The sequence below is a fragment of the Salvelinus alpinus genome, chromosome 24 (genome assembly GCF_045679555.1).
Source record: "Salvelinus alpinus chromosome 24, SLU_Salpinus.1, whole genome shotgun sequence".
Taxonomy (NCBI): Eukaryota; Metazoa; Chordata; class Actinopteri; order Salmoniformes; family Salmonidae; genus Salvelinus; species Salvelinus alpinus.
The window spans coordinates 36010947-36018741 of NC_092109.1; positions in this window are offsets into that span (position 1 = coordinate 36010947).

Below are 7795 nucleotides of genomic sequence, written 5' to 3' on the forward strand. Positions count from 1 at the left end.
GATAGAAGGTAGGCAGGGCTTGTTATGTGGTTGACAGGTAACCTGATGGGAGGCAGGTCTTGTTATGTGGTTGATAGGTAACCTGCTAGAAGGGAGGCAGGTCTTGTTATGTGGTTGACAGGTAACCTGATGGAAGAGAGGCAGGTCTTGTTATGTGGTTGACAGGTAACCTGATGGAAGAGAGGCAGGTCTTGTTATGTGGTTGACATGTAACCAAATGGAAGAGAGGCAGGTCTTGTTATGTGGTTGATGGGTAACCTGATAGAATGGAGGCATGTGGTTGTAATGTGGTTGACAGGTAACCTGATAGAATGGAGGCATGTGGTTGTAATGTGGTTGACAGGTAACCTGATAGAATGGAGGCATGTGGTTGTAATGTGGTTGACAGGTAACCTGATAGAATGTTTAGTCACTCATTCAGAATGGTTAAAGGCTAAAGGGTTAAGGTTTGGGGTATGGTTAAAAACAGTGTCCATGATTGGGATTAAACGTGCAACCTTCTGATCCAGAGTTATGGGATTACCCACATCTACCACCCCCGTGCACAACGCCCTAGGAAAACCCAAACCTACTTGATGGTTATAGCGCTCACTGTTGCCACTAGTGGCCGGTTTTTAATCAATCAATTATATTTATAAAGCCCTTTTTACATCAGCAGATGTGACAAAGTGCTATACAGAAACCCTGCCTAAAACCCCAAACAGCAAGCAATGCAGATGTAGAAGCAACCTTCTGATCCAGTTTTGGGATTTGAAGGCATTTCCCCACGCCTCCAGGTGGTAAGGGAAGGTAACATCACATCCGCCACACTGTTCCTCAACACAGGGGCCCCTCAGGGGCACGTGCTCAGTCCCCTCCTGTACTCCCTGTTCACTCATGACTGCACGACCAGGCACGACTCCAACACCATCATTAAGTTTGCCGATTGTGGACTACAGGAATAGGAGGACCGAGTACGCCCCCATTCTCATTGACGTGGCTGTAGTGGAGCAGGTTCAGAACTTCAAGTTCCTTGGTGTCCACATCACCAAAAAACTAACATGGTCCAAAGACACCAAGACAGTCTTGAAGTGGGCACGACAAAACCTATTCCCCCTCAGGAGACTGAAAATATTTGTCATGGGTCCTCAGATCATCAAAAGACTCTACAGCTGCACCATCGAGAGAATCCTGACTGGATGCATCACTGCCTGGTATGGCAATTGCTCGGTATGGCAACTGCTGGTATGGCAACTGCAAGGCACTACAGAGGGTAGTGCGTACAGCCCAGTACATCACTGTGGCCAAGCTTCCTGCCATCCAGGACCTCTATTCCAGGCGGTGTCAGAGGAAGGCCCTAAAAAAAGACTCCAGCCACCATAGTCATAGGCTGTTCTCTCTGCTATCGCACGGAAAGCGGTACCGGAGCGCCAAGTCTAGGTGCAAGAGGCTTCTAAACAGCTTCTTCCCCCAAGCCATAAGACTCCTGAACATCTAATCAAATGGCCACTCAGACTATTTGCATTGCCCCCCCTTTAACGCCGCTGCTACTCTCTGTTATTATCTTATAACTCTACCTACATGTACATATTACCTCAAATACCTCGACTAACAGGTGCCCCCCACACTGACTCTGTACCGGTAAACCCCTTTATATAGTCTCACTATTGTTATTTTATTGCTCCTCTTTAATCACTTGTTACTTTTATTTCTTATTCTTATTCTTTTTTTTTAACAGCATTGCAGGTTAGGGGCTTGTATTAAGCAATTCACTATAAGGTCTACTACACCTGTTGTATTCGGCGCTTGTGACTAATAACTTTTGATTTGATTTGAAATAGCACCCTATTAGTGAACTGATTTTGAACAGCGCCCTATGGGAATAAGGTGTGATTTGGGACACAAGCATAATGCTGGCCAAATGATAGTGCCTGCAGCCACACCCACATTAATCTGTGCATGCAGGGCAAGCAATGTTTACAGGCCGAGATATGAAACTTCTTATTTTATTACAGTCCATAAAAGTAAGCTTTCGCAACTTCTAAATATAAATTAAAAGGAGTGAACCGAAACATATTTTACTAGGTCATAATGCATGTGTTTATGGCGAATGGGTAACACAAAATGTGTCACGAGTTTTATGATTTTTCTGGTTACGAATGAGGGACATGGGTCACATGAACAGGCTACATGTTTGACGACAATAATAATATTTACAGGAATATTGTGTCATCGCATGTTTGACATAATCTCACACTTAACCTTCAGTAGCTTTAGCCTGAGCATCAGTCTGTATGTGCTTTTATTATACCAACTCTTTGTCACTCATTGTCAGGCCAAATGTTTGTCTTGACGCACAAACAGACGTGGGACCAGCCTACATAACTCTCTGTCTGCCTGTCCTATAGGACCATGAGGCAGACGTGGGACCAGCCCACATAACGCTCTGTCTGCCTGTCCTATAGGACCATGAGGCAGACGTGGGACCAGCCTACATAACTCTCTGTCTGCCTGTCCTACAGGACCATGAGGCAGACGTGGGACCAGCCTACATAACGCTCTGTCTGCCTGTCCTATAGGACCATGAGGCAGACGTGGGACCAGCCTACATAACTCTCTGTCTGCCTGTCCTATAGGACCATGAGGCAGACGTGGGACCAGCCTACATAACTCTCTGTCTCACTGTCCTATAGGACCCTGAGGCAGACGTGGGACCAGCCTACATAACTCTCTGTCTGCCTGTCCTACAGGACCATGAGGCAGACGTGGGACCAGGCTACATACCGCTCTGTCTGCCTGTCCTATAGGACCATGAGGCAGACGTGGGACCAGCCTACATAACTCTCTGTCTGCCTGTCCTATAGGACCCTGAGGCAGACGTGGGACCAGCCTACATAACGCTCTGTCTGCCTGTCCTACAGGACCATGAGGCAGACGTGGGACCAGCCTACATAACGCTCTGTCTGCCTGTCCTATAGGACCATGAGGCAGACGTGGGACCAGCCTACATAACTCTCTGTCTGCCTGTCCTATAGGACCCTGAGGCAGACGTGGGACCAGCCTACATAACGCTCTGTCTGCCTGTCCTACAGGACCATGAGGCAGACGTGGGACCAGCCTACATAACTCTCTGTCTGCCTGTCCTATAGGACCATGAGGCAGACGTGGGACCAGCCTACATAACTCTCTGTCTTCCTGTCCTACAGGACCATGAGGCAGACGTGGGACCAGCCTACATAACTCTCTGTCTGCCTGTCCTATAGGACCATGAGGCAGCTTGTTTTAAAGAGGCCAAATACCCCACAATTGTTACATCTGCTCCTGCCATGCCCTCTACTTCTCATCCTGTGTCTCCCTAACCTGCCACCACTCCCCCAGTGCTTTCTCCCTCTTCCTCTCTCTGTGTGTGTGTGTGTGTGATTGTGTGGACGGAGACAGGTGTGCTGGAGGCACAGCAGATCCCCACCAGCTGCAACCTGATCCATATTCAAGACCTCTACAAATACTCAGCCCTGCCACTTCATTGGACTAGTAACCGAAAGGTTGCAAGATCGAATCCCTGAGCTGACAGGGTAAAAAAAGCTGTCGTTCTGCCCCTGAACAAGGCAGTTAACCCACTGTTCCTAGGCCGTCATTGAAAATAAGAATTTGTTCTTAACTGACTTGCCTAGTTAAATAAAGGTAAAATAAAAAAACACAAAAAACTTCCACGCTGCCAGATTGTAACCTCTGCTCAGTCAGCCTGCGTTTTTTGCCGTTTGTTCCTGTTTAGATCCTGTTTTCGTGTTATGCCTGTTTTCCCTTGCCTGACGCAGTTTTCCTCTCCTCTACGGTTCTGCCCGCTCTGACGTTGGCCCCTGTCTCCAGTCCCACATCTCGTCAGTCCTGCTACTCTTTCCTGGACTCCCCACTCCACTGCGTCCTTGGATTCCTCTCCGGGACTTGCTTACCCAATCCCAACTCCCCTTGCTCCAGTCTCAGCCTCCACTCCAGGCTTCCTGAAACCAGCCCGAGCTTCCCCTGGCCTGCACCCTATCTTCCCCCCGTGTTTTAATAAATACCATGGTTACCACATCCCAGTCTCCTCGTCTGAGTCTGCTCTTGGGTTCACCTGTTCCGCTCTGCATTACAAAAATGTCTGTTTGTAGAAAGTGACAAGGACATCAGTGACTTAGTTAACATTTTAGATTATCTCATTGGTCAACTTCCGTTCCTCCTGCAGGGAGTTTTCTGTTGCCTTTTGTTTTGCATTGCCCGCGGGTGGGTGGAGAATTAACTTTGGGACTAATGTCAAACTCTGCTCACCCGCAGCACCGGGCAATGCAAAACGAACAGCCACAGAAATCTCCCTGCAGGAGGAACGGAATTCGACCAATGAGAGAATCGAAACGAATGAGCTGACTGAAACTACACGAGATAGATGAACGTACAACAGTATCGACTGGAAAAGGGGAAACCAGGCTGATATCCTGCATCCTAAATGGAACACTATTTCCTATGTAGTGCACTTCTTTTGACCAGGCACTACATAGGGAATAGGGTGCCATTTGGGACACAAACACAGACTGGTTGGCTCTCTGTGATTTTTATTTGTTTAGTTTCATATGAACTCAGATGAGAAAAATATTAGGAGGGACTGGCGTTACCCAGAAAACAACAATACATGAATCAGCACAGTACGAGTCTCATGAGACCTATCAAATACTTGCTACAATATTATCGAACACTTTTACCCCTTTTTCTCCCCAATTGGTAGTTACAGTCTTGTCCCATCGCTGCAACTCCCATACAGGCTTTGGAGAGGCGAAAGTCAAGAGCCATGTGTACTCCGAAACACAATCCTTCCAAGTCACACTGCTTCTTGACACACTGCTTCCTAAACCCAGAAGCCAGCCAGACCTATGTGTCGGAGGAAACACCATACAACTGGCGACCGAAGTCAGCTTGCAGGTGCCGGCCAGCCACAACGAGTCGCTAGAGCGTGATCGGACAAGGAAATCCCGGCCGGCCATACCCTCCCCTAACTTGGACGACACTGGGCCAATTGTCCTCCACCTCATGGGTCTCCCGGTCACAGCCGTCTGTGACACAACCTGGGATCAAACCTGGGGCTGTAGTGCCGCCTCAAGCACTGCTGCAGCGCCTTAGAAAGCTGTGCCACTTGGGTGGCCCAAAATAAGTGTTTTTTAATTAAAAGTGTAATGGCAGAAAAGTGTAATGGCAGAAAATAGTAATGGCAGAAAGGTGTTATGGCAGAGAAGTGTCCAATATGAATGTTATTTTTTTTTAAATTAGATTATTTTGATCTCAAAATTACATTTATGGACTTTAATAGCACAAAAACCTTTTCTGACACAATGTTTATATAATGATAGAGAGGCAACTAAAAAATCTATTTGGAGACATCACTACAGACAAATCCAGTACTATTGGATCAACATTCTTGGTGTTGTGGGTGTTGTCCATACTGTAAGTCTCTGTGTGTGTGTGTGTGTGTGTGTGTGTGTGTGTGTGTGTGTGTGTGTGTGTGTGTGTGTGTGTGTGTGTGTGTGTGTGTGTGTGTGTGTGTGTGTGTGTGTGTGTGTGTGTGTGTGTGTGTGTGTGTGTGTGTGTGTGTATTTCAGAATGAGGTAAAGACTTGGCAGGAAGGATCTACCATTCAGAGTGAACAACAGTGAAAGGAGGAAAGGCTGGAAAGGCTGGAAAGGCTGGAAAGGCTCTTTCCCAGAGTTATGGGTGTTGTCCATACTGTAAGTCCAGTTTCAAGCATTTCCTATTAACTGTTACCATAGCGACTGCAGGTTTGTGAGCTCTGTCTTATCAAGGAGTAAGATGAATTTGCACCCAACACTGATCTTAGATCAGGTTCGTCTTTACTGCCCCTAATGGTTCATGTTAGGATCAGGACAATATAAGCTGATCCTAGATCAGAACTGCCAAGGTCAAGAGTGTAGTGGTGTGTGTAAATATATGTTTTTTTTGTCAGGGTGAGGCATGTGTTTAGACTAACCCTCAGGGCCAGAAAGTACTGGCTCAGCCTAGCCGTTAATAACCAGAGCAGAGAGAACATCATGTTTCGCCCTAGAACAGACACACAGCGCCCTGGACACACAGGCACACACACAAACACACATTTAAGGTCGTAATGACCCACAACATCAGAACATACTATAAGATACAGTACCTTCAGAAAGTATTCACACCTCTTGACTTTTTCCTCACATTTCGTTATGTTACAACCTTAATTTGAAATAGATTACATTTCGACATTACCCAATATTGTAAAAATTTTATTATGTTTTTAGAATTTTTTACAAATTCATTTAAAATGAAAAGATGAAATGTCTTGAGTCAATAAATATTCAACCCCTGTGTTATGGCAAGCCTAAATAAGTTCGGGAGTAAAAATGTGATTAACAAGTCACATAGTAAGTTGCATGGACTTACACTGTGTGCAGTAATAGGGTTTAACATAATTTTGTAATGACTACCTCATCTAGGTACCCCACACATACAATTATCTGTAAGGTCCCTCAGTCGAGCAGTACATTTCAAACACAGATTCAACCACAAATAATTTAGGTTTTCCAATGCCTTGCAAAGAAGAGCACCTATTGGTAGATGGGTAAAAATAAAGAAACAGAGATTTAATATCCATTTGAGCATGGTGAATTTATTCATTACACTTTGGATAATGTATCATCGTTTGACATGTATCATCGTTTGACATGTTTCTACGAACTGTAATGACTTTTCGTCTGAACTTTTGCCTTGTGAATTTCGACTGGTGAACTAATCGCGCTAACAAAAAGGAGGTATTTGGACATAAATGATGGACTTTATCGAACAAAACAAACATTTATTGTGGAACTGGGATTCCTGGGAGTGCATTCTGATGAAGATCATCAAAGGTAAGTGAATATTTATAATGCTATTTCTGACTTCTTTTGACTCCACAACATGGCGGGTATCTGTAAGACTTGTTTTTGTGTCTGAGCGCTGCACTAAGATTATTGCATGGTGTGCTTTTTCCATAAAGCTTTTTTGAAATCTGACACAGCGGTTGCATTAAGGATAAGTATATCTTTAATTCTGTGCATAACACTTGTATCTTTTATCAAAGTTTATGATGACTACTTCTGTAAATTGATGTGGCTCTCTGCAAATTCGCTGGATGTTTTCGAGGCACAACATTACTGAACATAACGCGCCAATGTAAACTGAGATTTTTGGATATAAATATGAACTTTATCGAACAAAAGTTCCCTGAGTTCCCTGAATTCCTATCGGACCTTGTAGTCATAGCAGATAATATTCAAATTTTTGGTGACTTTAATATTCACATGGAAAAGTCCACAGACCCACTCCAAAAGGCTTTCGGAGCCATCATCGACTCAGTGGTTTTGTCCAACATGTCTCTGGACCTACTCACTGCCACAGTCATACTCTGCACCTAGTTTTGTCCCATGGAATAAATGTTGTGGATCTTAATGTTTTTCCTCATAATCCTGGACTATCGGACCACCATTTTATTACGTTTGCAATCGCAACAAATAATCTGCTCAGACCCCAACCAAGGAGCATCAAAAGTTGTGCTATAAATTCTCAGACAACCCAAAGATTCCTTGATGCCCTTCCAGACTCCCTCTGTCTACCCAAGGACGTCAGAGTACAACAATCAGTTAACCACCTAACTGAGGAACTCAATTTAACCTTGCGCAATACCCTAGCTGCAGCTGCACCCCTAAAAATGAAAAACATTTGTCATAAGAAACTAGTTCCCTGGTATACAGAAAATACCTGAGCTCTGAAGCAA